General features: G+C 60.0%; 2 long non-coding RNA genes across 2 annotated transcripts; both read left to right on the forward strand.

Annotated features, from left to right (window-relative positions):
- The first annotated feature begins 3,156 nt into the window (after positions 1-3,156).
- On the forward strand, positions 3,157-5,043 carry LOC140406365 (uncharacterized). Its single transcript, XR_011939143.1, has 3 exons — positions 3,157-3,656; positions 3,768-3,947; positions 4,296-5,043. It is a non-coding gene; the product is annotated as an uncharacterized lncRNA (long non-coding RNA).
- Positions 5,044-14,772: 9,729 nt separating this feature from the next.
- LOC140406366 (uncharacterized) lies at positions 14,773-16,589 on the forward strand. Its single transcript, XR_011939144.1, has 3 exons — positions 14,773-15,271; positions 15,383-15,562; positions 15,842-16,589. It is a non-coding gene; the product is annotated as an uncharacterized lncRNA (long non-coding RNA).
- Positions 16,590-18,586: the final 1,997 nt, after the last annotated feature.

An 18,586-nucleotide genomic window follows, 5' to 3' on the forward strand; every position in this document is an offset into this window, starting at 1 on the left:
CCGCCCCCCGAAGCGACCCCGCCCCCTGATTGGAGACCACGCCCTTATCCCTAAGCCCCGCCCACCCTCAAGAGACCACGCCCCACACCTAAGCCACGCCCCTTCTCTGGAGACCACGCCCTCTGGAGAGACCACGCCCATTTCAATAGACCACGCCCACTTCAAGAGACCACGCCTCTATCTGTCGCGAAGCCCCGCCCACTCACTAGAGACCACGCCCCCTCCTCCGAGACCCCGCCCACTAGCCTTAATCCACGCCCACTCTGGAGACCACGCCCCTAAAGAGACCCCGCCCCCTCTTTGGAGACCACGCCCCTACCAAGACCTCGCCCCTTAGCGAGACCACGCCCCCTCTCAAGAGACCACGCCCCTCCTCCGAAACCACGCCCCTTTCAAGTAGTGGCCACGCCCACTCCTCCGAGACCACGCCCCTATCAAGAGACCACGCCCTAAGCCCCGCCCACTCTCTGGAGACCACGCCCCTTTGAGACCAGGCCCCGCCCACTCCTCCGAGACCACGCCCTTACCCCCAAGCCACGCCCCTAGCAAGAGACCGCGCCCCCACTCATAAGCCACGCCCACTCTCAGGAGACCACGCCCCTGCCACTAGACCCCGCCCACTCTTTGGAGACCCCGCCCCCTGGAGAGACCACGCCCATTTCAATAGACCACGCCCACTTCAAGAGACCACGCCTCTATCTGTCGCGAAGCCCCGCCCACTCACTAGAGACCACGCCCCCTCCTCCGAGACCACGCCCCTCTCAAGAGACCACGCCCCCTACTCCGAGACCACGCCCCTAAGGTTAAGCCACGCCCACACACTAGAGACCACGCCCCTTCTTCTGAGACACCGCCCCCTCTCTAGAGACCCCGCCCCACACTCCGAGACCACGCCCCCTCCTCCGAGACCACGCCCCTAAAGAGACCCCACCCCTTCTCCGAGACCGCGCCCCTACCCATAAGCCACGCCCCCAAAGAGACCCCGCCCCTTCTCCGAGACCACGCCCCTACCAGTAAGCCACGCCCACTCTGGAGACCACGTCCCGAAAGAGACTTGGCCATGCCCCTTCTCAAGAGACCCCGCCCCCTCTGCTGAGGCCACGCCCCTCTCAAGAGACCCCGCCCCTAGCCCTAAACCCCGCCCACTCTCTGCAGACCCCGCCTCCTCCGCCGGTCCCGCCCCCTCTCCAAAGACCCCGCCCACCACCCAGACACCTCCCGTCCCCTGTCAACTTGGAGTGAAACTTTTCTCCTCTGCGGGTTCGGGCAAAACTTTCCGAGAAGAGAAACCGCGGCGAAAGCTGCAGAGACGCTGCGTTTAAAACCTGCAAAGCGGCTCCGCACAGAGAGGGAGAGAGAGGGAGAGGGAGAGGGAGGGAGAGAGGGAGCCTGTCCCTGTCCCTGTCTCTCTCTGTCTCCCTGCACTCCCCTGTCTCTCTGTCTGTCCCCGGCTCTCTCACACCCACAGCAATCCGACCCGGGACAGAGCGGCGGCGGCGGCACCCACCGCCTTTCAGTCTGACCGCCGCCCCCGCACCCAGGCTGCATTCACCCTGCACAAGGCGGCACTTTTTGCTGCTACTTCCAGTTCGCACACTTTCATTCCGCAACATCCACATTGATGCTGCCCCGGCCAGAGTGCAAGGGGGTGAATCTGAACCTGCTCCCCGGGAAAGAGCGCTCTCCCCCGGCCAGAGTGCAAGGGGGTGAATCTGAACCTGCTCCCCGGGAAAGGTGCACCTTCCCTAAGGGGGTGAATCTGAACCTGCTCCCCGGGAAAGAGCGCTCTCCCCCGGCCAGAGTGCAAGGGGGTGAATCTGAACCTGCTCCCCGGGAAAGAGCGCTCTCCCCCGGCCAGAGTGCAAGGGGGTGAATCTGAACTTCCTCCCCGGGAAAGAGCGCTCTCCCCCGGCCAGAGTGCAAGGGGGTGAATCTGAACCTGCTCCCCGGGAAAGAGCGCTCTCCCCCGGCCAGAGTGCAAGGGGGTGAATCTGAACTTCCTCCCCGGGAAAGAGCGCTCTCCCCCGGCCAGAGTGCAAGGGGGTGAATCTGAACTTCCTCCCCGGGAAAGGTGCACCTTCCCTAAGGGAGTGAATCTGAACCTGCTCCCCGGGAAAGGTGCACCTTCCCTAAGGGAGTGAATCTGAACCGGCTCCCCGGGAAAGGTGCACCCTCGGAACCGGTCTGCTCCCCTTGCCGCGGGGTCCGGGAGCGATGGGCAGCGGGTTGCTGTCCGAGCCCATCCAGGAAGCTCCCAGAGGCGGCCTGCCTGTCAAATCGGCCCGGGGGGCGGATATTAAGCCCGCCCACACTCATTCAAGCCCAGGGCAGCCGCCAAGTGCGAGTGACAAGTCATAAACCAACTTTCCAATTGCCACTGGTTTATGACTTGCCCGCGCTCACAGCGCCACCACCGCTCAGTGTGTGTGTGGGTGTGAGGGATCTCTCAGCAAGTGCTGACTCGTCCCTCTCCTGGCTTCACATTGTCAGTGTGTGTGGGTGTGAGGGATCTCTCAGCAAGTGCTGACTCGTCCCTCTCCTGGCTTCACATTGTCAGTGTGTGTGTGGGTGAGGGATCTCTCAGCAAGTGCTGACTCTCTCTCTGCTGGGTTCACATTGTCAGTGTGTGTGTGGGTGAGGGATCTCTCAGCAAGTGCTGACCCTCTCTCTCCTGGTGACCTCAATCCCTGTGCCAACAAAAGAGCCAACACGCCGTCACGCCTTCTCCACGACCCTCTCAACCTGGGTGCCGACTTTCAGGGATCCACGTACACCGAGGAGGACACCGGTAGATCTCTCTGCTCACCCGCACCGCCCGCAATCTTAGCTGATGAGCCCCAGTGACTCTGTCTTCCTGTTATTCCTTCCAAAATGAATCAGCTCACCCTTGAGACTCCCATTTGCCACCTCCCAGCCCAGCTCTGCAGCTTCCCTGTGTGTGACTTGTAACACGAGATTCACTCCACCGACACTCGAGTGTCGCCTGCAAATTGACTCGCCCACCCTTCTACGGGGGGGGGCATAGCCTCAAAACGAGGGGAAGTAGATTTAGGACTGAGCGAGTTTAGGAGGAACCCGCTCGCCCAAAGGGTTGTGAATCTGTGGGACTCCTGGGTGAAATGTTTTTACAATCAAGACGGATCGTCTTTTTGGGGAGGATTAAGGGTTGTGGTGTTTGGGCTGGAAAGTGGAGCCGAGTCCACAAAAGATGTCCTTGAATGGAGGGGCCAGGTGGCCTACTCCTGCTCCTGGTTCTGACCAGACCACTGATTGCGATGCCTCTTAATGCACGACTTAACTGGTTACTTCACCCCCCCCACCCCCGTTTCCCCACTCCCTCTTTCTGGGTTCCAGGTGCCGGGATTCCGAGGCGTCCTCGCTTGCCCGGGCGGGCGCCTCTGCCGCCGTGACGACGGCCGGCCGCCGCTCCCCGAGGCCCGGACGCCGAGAGCCCCCGGGACGGGCCCGGCCTCCTCCTCCTCCTCCTCCGCCGCCCCTCCTCCTCCTCCTGCGGGAGGGGGCGGCCAGGGCGGCCAGCCTGGAGGCCGGATCCAGGTGGGCATCCGTGTGCGGGAGAGCGCCGAGTGCGCGGAGATGGAGGAACGGGAGGCAGAAGGGGCGGCCGACGGCCTGGCCAACGTGACCGCGATTCACAGGTAAACCAGGCGACAGGGCGGAGGGTCGGGACCGCGACAAGGGCAGAGAGCACTGGGTGGCACATCAGGAGGAGCTGAGCGGTGAAAGATTCTGCCTGTCCCTCTCCTCAGGTGCCACATACGGAACCCACACACGTGCAGCAGCTTGGAACTGTGCCTCGAACTCTGGGAATATGCCGGGTGTTCCCAACATTCCATCCCGTCACTTCTACAGCGTCTGGAAAAGATGATCAGAGCGGGGAATGTCCAACTGAAGATTGCTGGCAAAACCTGTACGACCGTCAGCATCAGGTACAGAGTAAAGCTCCGTCCGCACTGTCCCCATCAAACACTGCCGGGGCAGGTACAGCCCGGGGTTAGATACAGAGTAAAGCTCCGTCCGCACTGTCCCCATCAAACACTCCCGGGACAGGTACAGCACGGGGTTAGATACAGAGTAAAGCTCCGTCCGCACTGTCCCCATCAAACACTCCCGGGACAGGTACAGCACGGGGTCAGACACAGAGCGAGTGTGAAGGCGAGCTGAGGTTTGACCCTCTTTGGACACCTGGAACGTGTATTGAGCCACTGATGACGTTGCCTGTTTTGACCTGCTAACGTGCCTCTTCTCTGTCACCTCTCCCCCCCCCCCCCCCTCAGGTCATCGAGCGGATCGAGCCCACCGCCCGCCGCGTCGACTGCGGGGTCCGTGGTGGCGGCGGCCGTCTGCGGCTCGCTGGGGGCGGCCGTGGCCGCCTGCGGCTGGCTGGGGGTGGCCGCCTACCGCAAGCTGCGCGGGGGTCGGGGTCGGGTGCACGCAAACAGCCGGCGGGCGGCCTGAAGCGCTGCCCGACCCCCACCCCGGGAGACGGAGGGACCGTCAGTAACGACAGGAGACGAGTGGAGAGTGAAAGCGTGGCTGGAATGAGCTTGAAGATACCTGCTGGCAGCACTGGAAGCAGCGCCTGCCCCCCCCCCCCACACACACACACACTTTTGCTTCATCTGCCTGCCTGTCTGCCCAAATGGCGAATGCTGCCAAGTGGGCAGGAGCCTGAATTGGAGGCCATTTCCATTCCGAGTTGTACACTTTGACTTGAATTGGCAGCAGCACTTTGCGACGACTGGAAGTCAGCAGAAATGGAAGTTTCAAACTTGCCAGGTGAGGGTGCCAGGACGTGAGGCAGTCAGGACGCTGGGTTATTAAAAACTGACCGTTTTCATCGCATGCCAACTGTTTGATGAGAAATTCCAATCCGAGGATTGGAGTGAAAAGCCTGTGTGTGTGTGTGTGAACAATACAAGATGTCCAATCTGAAGTGAAACTTTGCAGTGAGCTTTGTTTTTGTGGCCCAGCCAGGAATCTTCTCTCCAAATGGAGGCAGAAATGAAGTGGTGTTTAACTGGTGATTTCTTGCTGCTTTTTGACTCATTCTTGTGGAAAGCCTCCCTAAGGCGACAGACGAATGGCCATTCCCAACATGTCAGAAATGGAGAGGGAAAGCAGCAATGTGAAAGCAAAGCCAGAAATAAGGACAGGACAGAATCTGCTGCTTGCCTGCCTGTCTGCTGAATGAAACATGAGCAGAGGCAGGCCAAGTGTTTCCCTTTGCAGACTCAGGGTTCGGTTGGAGAAACAGGGCTGATTCAGTCCCTACTGAACCAATCTCTCTCGCCCCTAGGACAGTCGGGCAATCTGCCTGTCAGCCGGCTGACCCTTGGCTGCACTCCCTCTCTGGCAACTGTATCCTTTCTATGTCAGGGAGAGGTTCCAACTGCACCCAGCACTCCAGGTGTGGCCTCACCGACACCTTGTCGAACTGCAGTGAGGCATCTGCACTTGTGAATTGAAATCCCTCTGGCAATGAAGGCCAACTTATCATTGACCTTCTTCACTGCTTGCTGCGCCCGCTTTGAGCGACTGGTGTACAAGCTCCATTGGTCCATCCACATTGCCCCCAACATATGACGGTTTAAATCCGACTCTTTCCTTCAGTCTTTGTTTGACACTTAAGTGGGACAAGTGTGCGAATCGCCTCAGTGTTGTGCTCACGTGAAATGTCCCACCATGAAGTCAGTTCAAATGGCTGACTGCTGACGGTGGATTTGTTGAACCAGATTCCCAGAGAGAAGATGGGGAGACAAACAGAATTTCTGAATTCAAGATTGAGAATCTCCATCAAACACTGTTAGCAAAAGTACATCATGGGGGTTAGGTAGAGATTCCACATCCCTCTAAACTGTCCCCATCAAAGGCTGCCAGGACAGGTCGAGCACGGGGTTAGACACAGAGTCAAGCTCCCCTCTGCACTGACCCCCATCAAACACCCCCTGGTACAACAGGTGCCAAACTATTTGAACTTGTGCTTGAGCCCGATTAGACGGAAATGTTGTCCTGTGGGCTGACAAACAGTTTGTCAGTAATATTGAGGTCAGCCTGGTACTGCACTCGACAACATTGGTGGCACTTGGCAAATGTACGGTGCGTCGCTGTCTGTGTTGTGTGAATGCTCAGCTGTGAAATATGTGTGCCGTTTAAACTTGCACCGTTTATGCCTTCTCATCATCTGTAAAGATCAGGTTTCTCTTCTTTTAAAGTCTAAAGTACACCACCTTACATTGGCCGACACTGAGAGACGTCCACAGTTGAGTCTCCTGCCAAAACATGAATACCCCTCCCTGCAATTTGATGTTTCCAGCTGCGCTGTCTCAAGTTTGGTGTCATTGTCAAACCGGGATGTGTAGCATTCTATCAAATTGTCTTAAATGGCTAATATATATGTGTGTGTGTGTGAGTGAGTTTGTGCGTGCCAATGTGTGTGTGTGCACGCATGTGTGTCAGTCACGAGGGAGGGAGAGACACGGGGAGATGGAGGGATGGATGGACCATCAATAATGACAGAACACGAGTGGAGAGTGAAAGCGGGGCTTTAATGAGCTTGAAGATACCTGCTGGCAGCATTGGAAGCAGTGCCTGCCCCCCACACACACACACTTTTGTTTCATATGCCTCCTGCCTGCTTGTTTGCCAAAGGCAGGTGAATGGTGAATTCAGACAGAAGCCTGAATTTTAGGCCCGATAAGATGGGACGCACTCCCTGTACATTTTGACTTCAACGACGGGCAGGGCCCGCTGGGGATTTGGAAAAGGGGAGTTGGGACCCACCCATGGGAAAGGGACGGAGACTCGGGGACGGAGACTCGGGGCCAAACCTGGGCAGAAAATGGGTCCCATTCAAACGGATCGATTGTTGTGGAGGGGGGAAAGAGTGAGAGAGACGGGGAGAGAGACAGACACACATGGGGGAGAGAGACAGACACACATGGGGGGGGAGAGAGAGAGAGGGACAGACACACGGGTGGGGGGGAGGGAGAGAGGGACACACGGGTGGGGGGGACAGAGAGAGCGAGACACGGAGAGAGAGAGAGAGAGAGATCCAGGGTGTGGAAGAGAGACACACGGGGGAGACAGACAGAAAGAAATAGAGGTGATGACATTTAGAAGGGGGGATTCCAGAGGTTAGAGAACCGTGCCAAGCAATTGGGGGGGGGATGCTGGAGAGGCTGGAATCGGAGGTGAGCAGAGATCTGGGAGGGTTGTAGGAGGTTACAGAGATAGGGAGGGATTTGAACAGGAGGATGAGAATTGTAGGGGACTGAAGGAGGTAAAAGAGACAGGGAGGGAGTGCAGGGGAGCGCGGGTGTTGAAATCCCACTCCTCCCTATGTTGTTGATCCAGTTGTTGTTGTAGTTGGATCCAGTTGTTGTTGTAGTCACCCCAGTTGTTGTTGTAGTTGGGCCCAGAGACCCCGCCCCTCTGCTGGGACCCTGCCCCCTGGAGAGACCCCGCCCACTCCTCTGAGACCACGCCCCTACCCCTAAGCCACGCCCATTAGTCCTAAGCCCCGCCCACTCCGGAGACCACACCCCTTCTCAGAGACCACGCCCCTAGCAAGAGACCACGCCCACTCTGGAGACCCCGCCCACTCTGGAGACCCCGCCCACTAGTCCTAAGCCCCGCCCCTCTCTATAGACCCCGCCCCCTCTCCTAGCTACGCCCCCACAACCGAGACCACGCCCCTTCTCCGGAGACCACGTCCCCAAAGAGACCCCGCCCCCTCCTCCGAGACCACGCCCCTGCCCCTAAGCCACGCCCACTCTCAGGAGACCACGCCCATTCCTCCTAGGCCACGCCCACTCTCACTAGACCACGCCCCTTCTCAAGAGACCCCGCCCCCCGAAGCGACCCCGCCCCCTGATTGGAGACCACGCCCTTATCCCTAAGCCACGCCCACGCTCAGGAGACCACGCCCACTCCTCCTAGTCCACGCCCCTGCCCCTAAACCACGCCCACTCAGGAGACCACGCCCACTACTCTGAGACCACGCCCACCTCACCTAGACCACGCCCCTGTCCCTAAGCCCCGCCCACTCCGGAGACCACACCCCTTCTCAGAGACCACACCCCTAGCAAGAGACCACGCCCACTCTGGAGACCCCACCCACTCCTCTGAGACCACGCCCATTAGTCCTAAGCCCCTCCCACTCAAGAGACCACGCCCCTAAAGAGACCCCGCCCACTCCTCAGAGACCACGCCCCCAAACGAGTCCACGCCCCTAGCAAGAGACCCCGTCCCTCAAGAGACCCCGCCCACTTGACTTAAGCCACGCCCACTCCGGAGACACCGCCCACTCTGGAGACCCCGCCCACTAGTCCTAAGCCCCGCCCACTCCCTGGAGACCACGCCCCTAAAGAGACCCCGCCCCCTCTCTGAGACCCCGCCCCTCCCAAGAGACCCCGCCCCTCATCAGAGACCACGCCCCTAGCAAGAGACCCCGCCCACTCTGGAGAATCCGCCCATTAGTCCTAAGCCCCGCCCACTCCCTGGAGACCACGCCCCTAAAGAGACCACGCCCACTCTACTGAGACCACGCCCATTAGTCCTAAGCCCCGCCCACTCCGGAGACCGCATCCCTTCTGAGAGACCACGCCCACTACACTTAAGCCCCGCCCACCCTCACGAGACCACGCCCACTCTCAGGCAACCACGCCCATTCCTCCTAGACCCCGCCCACTAGCCTTAAGCCCCGCCCACCCTCAAGAGACCACGCCCCCACGCCTAAGCCACGCCCACTCAGGCGACCACGCCCACTAGCCTTAAGCCACGCCCACTCTCAGGAGACCACGCCCCTACCACTAAGCCCCACCCCTTTCCAGAGACCACGCCCCTTCTCCGAGACCACGCCCCTACCCCTAAACCCCGCCCACCCTCAAGAGACCACGCCCACTCCTCCTAGACCACGCCCCTGCCCCTAAACTCCTCCCACTCAAGAGACCACGCCCATTAGTCCTAAGCCCCGCCCACTCCGGAGACCACACCCCTTCTCAGAGACCACGCCCTCTAGACTTAAGCCACGCCCACTCAGGCGACCACGCCCATTCCGCCTAGACCACGCCCACTAGCCTTAAGCCACGCCCGCTCTCAGGAGACCACGCCCCTACCACTAAGCCCCACCCCTTTCCAGAGACCACGCCCCTTCTCCGAGACCACGCCCCTACCCCTAAACCCCGCCCACCCTCAAGAGACCACGCCCACTCCTCCTAGACCACACCCCTGCCCCTAAACTCCTCCCACTCAAGAGACCACGCCCCTTCTCAAGAGACCCCGTCCACTACTCCGAGACTCCGCCCACTCCTCCGAGACCACACCCCTTCTCAAGAGACCCCGCCCCCCATTTGGAGACCACGCCCCTAACCCTAAACCCCGCCCACTCACGAGACCACGCCCCTAAAGAGACCACGCCCCTTCTCAGAGACCACGCCCCCATTCTTAGACCCCGCCCCCTAACGAGTCCACGCCCCTAGCAAGAGACCCCGCCCACTCTGGAGACCCCGCCCATTAGTCCTAAGACCCGCCCACGCCCCTGTCCCTAAGACACGCCCATTCTGGAGACCACGCCCCTAAAGAGACCCCGCCCACTCTCTAGAGACCACGCCCCTAAAGAGACCCCGCCCACTCTTTGGAGACCCCGCCCTTATTCCCAAGCCCCGCCCACTCTCAAGAGACCACGCCCCCACACCTAAGCCACGCCCACTCTCAGGCGACCACGCCTATTCCTCCTAGACCACGCCCACTAGCCTTAAGCCACGCCCACTCTCAGGAGACCACGCCCCTAACACAAAGCCCCACCCCTTTCCAGAGACCCCGCCCCTTCTCCGAGACCACGCCCCTGCCCCTAAACTCCTCCCACTCAAGAGACCACGCCCATTAGTCCTAAGCCCCGCCCACTCCGGAGACCACGCCCCTTCTCCGAGACCACGCCCCTAGCAAGAGACCACGCCCACTCTGGAGACCCCGCCCACTCCGAGACCACGCCCATTAGTCCTACGCCCCGCCCACTCCCTGGAAACCCCGCCCCCAAAGAGACCCCGCCCACTCCTCCGAGACCACGCCCATTTCAGGAGACCACGCCCACTTCAAAAGACCACGCCTCTATCTGTCCCGAAGCCCCGCCCCTCCCAAGAGACCACGCCCTTGCGCTTAAGCCCCGCCCACACACGAGAGACCACGCCCCTACCCCTAAGCCACGCCCACTCTGGAGACCACGCCCCTAAAGAGACTCCACCCCCTCAGAGACCACGCCCTATCCCCAAGCCACGCCCACTCAAGAGACCCCGCCCCTTCTCTGGAGACCACGCCCTCTGGAGAGACCACGCCCATTTCAATAGACCACGCCCACTTCAAGAGACCACGCCTCTATCTGTCGCGAAGCCCCGCCCACTCTCCTAGACCACGCCCCTGCCCCTAAACCCCGCCCACTCACGAGACCACGCCCCCAAATAGACTCCGCCCCCTCAGAGACCACGCCCTATCCCCAAGCCACGCCCCTAGCAAGAGACCCCGCCCCCAAATCCGAGACCACGCCCCTTCTCAAGGGACCACGCCCCCTGTTTGGAGACCACGCCCTTATCCCTAAGCCCCGCCCACCCTCCAGAGACCACGCCCCCACACCTAAGCCACGCCCACTCTCAGGCGACCACGCCCATTCCTCCTAGACCACGCCCACTAGCCTTAAGCCACGCCCACTCTCAGGAGACCACGCCCCTAACACAAAGCCCCACCCCTTTCCAGAGACCCCGCCCCTTCTCCGAGACCACTCCCCTGCCCCTAAACCCCGCCCACTCAAGAGACCACGCCCACTCCTTGGAGACCACGCCCATCCCCAGAGACCACGCCCCTCAGGAGACCCCGCCCATTAGTCCTAAGCCCCGCCCACTCCCTGGAGACCCCGCCCCCTCTTTGGAGACCACGCCCCTACCAAGACCCCGCCCCTTAGCGAGACCACGCCCCCTCTCAAGAGACCACGCCCCGTCCCTAAGCCACGCCCACTCTGGAGACCACGCCCCCAAAGAGATCCCGTCCACTCCGAGACCACGCCCATTTCAATAGACCACGCCCACTTCAAGAGACCACGCCTCTATCTGTCGCGAAGCCCCGCCCACTCACTAGAGACCACGCCCCCTCCTCCGAGACCCCGCCCACTAGCCTTAATCCACGCCCACTCTGGAGACCACGCCCCTAAAGAGACCCCGCCCCCTCTTTGGAGACCACGCCCCTACCAAGACCTCGCCCCTTAGCGAGACCACGCCCCCTCTCAAGAGACCACGCCCCTCCTCCGAAACCACGCCCTAAGCCCCGCCCACTCTCCTAGACCACGCCCCCAAATAGACCCCGCCCACTCCTCCGAGACCACGCCCCTGCCCCCAAGCCACGCCCCTAGCAAGAGACCCCGCCCACTCTGGAGACCCCGCCCATTAGTCCTAAGCCCCGCCCACTCCCTGGAGACCACGCCCCTAAAGTGACCCCGCCCCCTTCGAGACCACGCCCTGCCCCTAAGCCACGCCCACTCTCAGGAGACCACGCCCATTCCTCCTAGGCCACGCCCACTCTCACGAGCCCACGCCCCTTCTCAAGAGACCCCGCCCCCCGAAGCGACCCCGCCCCCTGATTGGAGACCACGCCCTTATCCCTAAGCCCCGCCCACCCTCAAGAGACCACGCCCCACACCTAAGCCACGCCCCTTCTCTGGAGACCACGCCCTCTGGAGAGACCACGCCCATTTCAATAGACCACGCCCACTTCAAGAGACCACGCCTCTATCTGTCGCGAAGCCCCGCCCACTCACTAGAGACCACGCCCCCTCCTCCGAGACCCCGCCCACTAGCCTTAATCCACGCCCACTCTGGAGACCACGCCCCTAAAGAGACCCCGCCCCCTCTTTGGAGACCACGCCCCTACCAAGACCTCGCCCCTTAGCGAGACCACGCCCCCTCTCAAGAGACCACGCCCCTCCTCCGAAACCACGCCCCTTTCAAGTAGTGGCCACGCCCACTCCTCCGAGACCACGCCCCTATCAAGAGACCACGCCCTAAGCCCCGCCCACTCTCTGGAGACCACGCCCCTTTGAGACCAGGCCCCGCCCACTCCTCCGAGACCACGCCCTTACCCCCAAGCCACGCCCCTAGCAAGAGACCGCGCCCCCACTCATAAGCCACGCCCACTCTCAGGAGACCACGCCCCTGCCACTAGACCCCGCCCACTCTTTGGAGACCCCGCCCCCTGGAGAGACCACGCCCATTTCAATAGACCACGCCCACTTCAAGAGACCACGCCTCTATCTGTCGCGAAGCCCCGCCCACTCACTAGAGACCACGCCCCCTCCTCCGAGACCACGCCCCTCTCAAGAGACCACGCCCCCTACTCCGAGACCACGCCCCTAAGGTTAAGCCACGCCCACACACTAGAGACCACGCCCCTTCTTCTGAGACACCGCCCCCTCTCTAGAGACCCCGCCCCACACTCCGAGACCACGCCCCCTCCTCCGAGACCACGCCCCTAAAGAGACCCCACCCCTTCTCCGAGACCGCGCCCCTACCCATAAGCCACGCCCCCAAAGAGACCCCGCCCCTTCTCCGAGACCACGCCCCTACCAGTAAGCCACGCCCACTCTGGAGACCACGTCCCGAAAGAGACTTGGCCATGCCCCTTCTCAAGAGACCCCGCCCCCTCTGCTGAGGCCACGCCCCTCTCAAGAGACCCCGCCCCTAGCCCTAAACCCCGCCCACTCTCTGCAGACCCCGCCTCCTCCGCCGGTCCCGCCCCCTCTCCAAAGACCCCGCCCACCACCCAGACACCTCCCGTCCCCTGTCAACTTGGAGTGAAACTTTTCTCCTCTGCGGGTTCGGGCAAAACTTTCCGAGAAGAGAAACCGCGGCGAAAGCTGCAGAGACGCTGCGTTTAAAACCTGCAAAGCGGCTCCGCACAGAGAGGGAGAGAGAGGGAGAGGGAGAGGGAGGGAGAGAGGGAGCCTGTCCCTGTCCCTGTCTCTCTCTGTCTCCCTGCACTCCCCTGTCTCTCTGTCTGTCCCCGGCTCTCTCACACCCACAGCAATCCGACCCGGGACAGAGCGGCGGCGGCGGCACCCACCGCCTTTCAGTCTGACCGCCGCCCCCGCACCCAGGCTGCATTCACCCTGCACAAGGCGGCACTTTTTGCTGCTACTTCCAGTTCGCACACTTTCATTCCGCAACATCCACATTGATGCTGCCCCGGCCAGAGTGCAAGGGGGTGAATCTGAACCTGCTCCCCGGGAAAGAGCGCTCTCCCCCGGCCAGAGTGCAAGGGGGTGAATCTGAACCTGCTCCCCGGGAAAGGTGCACCTTCCCTAAGGGGGTGAATCTGAACCTGCTCCCCGGGAAAGAGCGCTCTCCCCCGGCCAGAGTGCAAGGGGGTGAATCTGAACCTGCTCCCCGGGAAAGAGCGCTCTCCCCCGGCCAGAGTGCAAGGGGGTGAATCTGAACTTCCTCCCCGGGAAAGAGCGCTCTCCCCCGGCCAGAGTGCAAGGGGGTGAATCTGAACCTGCTCCCCGGGAAAGAGCGCTCTCCCCCGGCCAGAGTGCAAGGGGGTGAATCTGAACTTCCTCCCCGGGAAAGAGCGCTCTCCCCCGGCCAGAGTGCAAGGGGGTGAATCTGAACTTCCTCCCCGGGAAAGGTGCACCTTCCCTAAGGGAGTGAATCTGAACCTGCTCCCCGGGAAAGGTGCACCTTCCCTAAGGGAGTGAATCTGAACCGGCTCCCCGGGAAAGGTGCACCCTCGGAACCGGTCTGCTCCCCTTGCCGCGGGGTCCGGGAGCGATGGGCAGCGGGTTGCTGTCCGAGCCCATCCAGGAAGCTCCCAGAGGCGGCCTGCCTGTCAAATCGGCCCGGGGGGCGGATATTAAGCCCGCCCACACTCATTCAAGCCCAGGGCAGCCGCCAAGTGCGAGTGACAAGTCATAAACCAACTTTCCAATTGCCACTGGTTTATGACTTGCCCGCGCTCACAGCGCCACCACCGCTCAGTGTGTGTGTGGGTGTGAGGGATCTCTCAGCAAGTGCTGACTCGTCCCTCTCCTGGCTTCACATTGTCAGTGTGTGTGGGTGTGAGGGATCTCTCAGCAAGTGCTGACTCGTCCCTCTCCTGGCTTCACATTGTCAGTGTGTGTGTGGGTGAGGGATCTCTCAGCAAGTGCTGACTCTCTCTCTGCTGGGTTCACATTGTCAGTGTGTGTGTGGGTGAGGGATCTCTCAGCAAGTGCTGACCCTCTCTCTCCTGGTGACCTCAATCCCTGTGCCAACAAAAGAGCCAACACGCCGTCACGCCTTCTCCACGACCCTCTCAACCTGGGTGCCGACTTTCAGGGATCCACGTACACCGAGGAGGACACCGGTAGATCTCTCTGCTCACCCGCACCGCCCGCAATCTTAGCTGATGAGCCCCAGTGACTCTGTCTTCCTGTTATTCCTTCCAAAATGAATCAGCTCACCCTTGAGACTCCCATTTGCCACCTCCCAGCCCAGCTCTGCAGCTTCCCTGTGTGTGACTTGTAACACGAGATTCACTCCACCGACACTCGAGTGTCGCCTGCAAATTGACTCGCCCACCCTTCTACGGGGGGGGGCATAGCCTCAAAACGAGGGGAAGTAGATTTAGGACTGAGCGAGTTTAGGAGGAACCCGCTCGCCCAAAGGGTTGTGAATCTGTGGGACTCCTGGGTGAAATGTTTTTACAATCAAGACGGATCGTCTTTTTGGGGAGGATTAAGGGTTGTGGTGTTTGGGCTGGAAAGTGGAGCCGAGTCCACAAAAGATGTCCTTGAATGGAGGGGCCAGGTGGCCTACTCCTGCTCCTGGTTCTGACCAGACCACTGATTGCGATGCCTCTTAATGCACGACTTAACTGGTTACTTCACCCCCCCCACCCCCGTTTCCCCACTCCCTCTTTCTGGGTTCCAGGTGCCGGGATTCCGAGGCGTCCTCGCTTGCCCGGGCGGGCGCCTCTGCCGCCGTGACGACGGCCGGCCGCCGCTCCCCGAGGCCCGGACGCCGAGAGCCCCCGGGACGGGCCCGGCCTCCTCCTCCTCCTCCTCCGCCGCCCCTCCTCCTCCTCCTGCGGGAGGGGGCGGCCAGGGCGGCCAGCCTGGAGGCCGGATCCAGGTGGGCATCCGTGTGCGGGAGAGCGCCGAGTGCGCGGAGATGGAGGAACGGGAGGCAGAAGGGGCGGCCGACGGCCTGGCCAACGTGACCGCGATTCACAGGTAAACCAGGCGACAGGGCGGAGGGTCGGGACCGCGACAAGGGCAGAGAGCACTGGGTGGCACATCAGGAGGAGCTGAGCGGTGAAAGATTCTGCCTGTCCCTCTCCTCAGGTGCCACATACGGAACCCACACACGTGCAGCAGCTTGGAACTGTGCCTCGAACTCTGGGAATATGCCGGGTGTTCCCAACATTCCATCCCGTCACTTCTACAGCGTCTGGAAAAGATGATCAGAGCGGGGAATGTCCAACTGAAGATTGCTGGCAAAACCTGTACGACCGTCAGCATCAGGTACAGAGTAAAGCTCCGTCCGCACTGTCCCCATCAAACACTGCCGGGGCAGGTACAGCCCGGGGTTAGATACAGAGTAAAGCTCCGTCCGCACTGTCCCCATCAAACACTCCCGGGACAGGTACAGCACGGGGTCAGACACAGAGCGAGTGTGAAGGCGAGCTGAGGTTTGACCCTCTTTGGACACCTGGAACGTGTATTGAGCCACTGATGACGTTGCCTGTTTTGACCTGCTAACGTGCCTCTTCTCTGTCACCTCTCCCCCCCCCCCCCCCTCAGGTCATCGAGCGGATCGAGCCCACCGCCCGCCGCGTCGACTGCGGGGTCCGTGGTGGCGGCGGCCGTCTGCGGCTCGCTGGGGGCGGCCGTGGCCGCCTGCGGCTGGCTGGGGGTGGCCGCCTACCGCAAGCTGCGCGGGGGTCGGGGTCGGGTGCACGCAAACAGCCGGCGGGCGGCCTGAAGCGCTGCCCGACCCCCACCCCGGGAGACGGAGGGACCGTCAGTAACGACAGGAGACGAGTGGAGAGTGAAAGCGTGGCTGGAATGAGCTTGAAGATACCTGCTGGCAGCACTGGAAGCAGCGCCTGCCCCCCCCCCCCACACACACACACACTTTTGCTTCATCTGCCTGCCTGTCTGCCCAAATGGCGAATGCTGCCAAGTGGGCAGGAGCCTGAATTGGAGGCCATTTCCATTCCGAGTTGTACACTTTGACTTGAATTGGCAGCAGCACTTTGCGACGACTGGAAGTCAGCAGAAATGGAAGTTTCAAACTTGCCAGGTGAGGGTGCCAGGACGTGAGGCAGTCAGGACGCTGGGTTATTAAAAACTGACCGTTTTCATCGCATGCCAACTGTTTGATGAGAAATTCCAATCCGAGGATTGGAGTGAAAAGCCTGTGTGTGTGTGTGTGAACAATACAAGATGTCCAATCTGAAGTGAAACTTTGCAGTGAGCTTTGTTTTTGTGGCCCAGCCAGGAATCTTCTCTCCAAATGGAGGCAGAAATGAAGTGGTGTTTAACTGGTGATTTCTTGCTGCTTTTTGACTCATTCTTGTGGAAAGCCTCCCTAAGGCGACAGACGAATGGCCATTCCCAACATGTCAGAAATGGAGAGGGAAAGCAGCAATGTGAAAGCAAAGCCAGAAATAAGGACAGGACAGAATCTGCTGCTTGCCTGCCTGTCTGCTGAATGAAACATGAGCAGAGGCAGGCCAAGTGTTTCCCTTTGCAGACTCAGGGTTCGGTTGGAGAAACAGGGCTGATTCAGTCCCTACTGAACCAATCTCTCTCGCCCCTAGGACAGTCGGGCAATCTGCCTGTCAGCCGGCTGACCCTTGGCTGCACTCCCTCTCTGGCAACTGTATCCTTTCTATGTCAGGGAGAGGTTCCAACTGCACCCAGCACTCCAGGTGTGGCCTCACCGACACCTTGTCGAACTGCAGTGAGGCATCTGCACTTGTGAATTGAAATCCCTCTGGCAATGAAGGCCAACTTATCATTGACCTTCTTCACTGCTTGCTGCGCCCGCTTTGAGCGACTGGTGTACAAGCTCCATTGGTCCATCCACATTGCCCCCAACATATGACGGTTTAAATCCGACTCTTTCCTTCAGTCTTTGTTTGACACTTAAGTGGGACAAGTGTGCGAATCGCCTCAGTGTTGTGCTCACGTGAAATGTCCCACCATGAAGTCAGTTCAAATGGCTGACTGCTGACGGTGGATTTGTTGAACCAGATTCCCAGAGAGAAGATGGGGAGACAAACAGAATTTCTGAATTCAAGATTGAGAATCTCCATCAAACACTGTTAGCAAAAGTACATCATGGGGGTTAGGTAGAGATTCCACATCCCTCTAAACTGTCCCCATCAAAGGCTGCCAGGACAGGTCGAGCACGGGGTTAGACACAGAGTCAAGCTCCCCTCTGCACTGACCCCCATCAAACACCCCCTGGTACAACAGGTGCCAAACTATTTGAACTTGTGCTTGAGCCCGATTAGACGGAAATGTTGTCCTGTGGGCTGACAAACAGTTTGTCAGTAATATTGAGGTCAGCCTGGTACTGCACTCGACAACATTGGTGGCACTTGGCAAATGTACGGTGCGTCGCTGTCTGTGTTGTGTGAATGCTCAGCTGTGAAATATGTGTGCCGTTTAAACTTGCACCGTTTATGCCTTCTCATCATCTGTAAAGATCAGGTTTCTCTTCTTTTAAAGTCTAAAGTACACCACCTTACATTGGCCGACACTGAGAGACGTCCACAGTTGAGTCTCCTGCCAAAACATGAATACCCCTCCCTGCAATTTGATGTTTCCAGCTGCGCTGTCTCAAGTTTGGTGTCATTGTCAAACCGGGATGTGTAGCATTCTATCAAATTGTCTTAAATGGCTAATATATATGTGTGTGTGTGTGAGTGAGTTTGTGCGTGCCAATGTGTGTGTGTGCACGCATGTGTGTCAGTCACGAGGGAGGGAGAGACACGGGGAGATGGAGGGATGGATGGACCATCAATAATGACAGAACACGAGTGGAGAGTGAAAGCGGGGCTTTAATGAGCTTGAAGATACCTGCTGGCAGCATTGGAAGCAGTGCCTGCCCCCCACACACACACACTTTTGTTTCATATGCCTCCTGCCTGCTTGTTTGCCAAAGGCAGGTGAATGGTGAATTCAGACAGAAGCCTGAATTTTAGGCCCGATAAGATGGGACGCACTCCCTGTACATTTTGACTTCAACGACGGGCAGGGCCCGCTGGGGATTTGGAAAAGGGGAGTTGGGACCCACCCATGGGAAAGGGACGGAGACTCGGGGACGGAGACTCGGGGCCAAACCTGGGCAGAAAATGGGTCCCATTCAAACGGATCGATTGTTGTGGAGGGGGGAAAGAGTGAGAGAGACGGGGAGAGAGACAGACACACATGGGGGAGAGAGACAGACACACATGGGGGGGGAGAGAGAGAGAGGGACAGACACACGGGTGGGGGGGAGGGAGAGAGGGACACACGGGTGGGGGGGACAGAGAG

This window comes from Scyliorhinus torazame, unplaced genomic scaffold (genome assembly GCF_047496885.1).
Source record: "Scyliorhinus torazame isolate Kashiwa2021f unplaced genomic scaffold, sScyTor2.1 scaffold_504, whole genome shotgun sequence".
In the NCBI taxonomy this organism is placed as follows: Eukaryota; Metazoa; Chordata; class Chondrichthyes; order Carcharhiniformes; family Scyliorhinidae; genus Scyliorhinus; species Scyliorhinus torazame.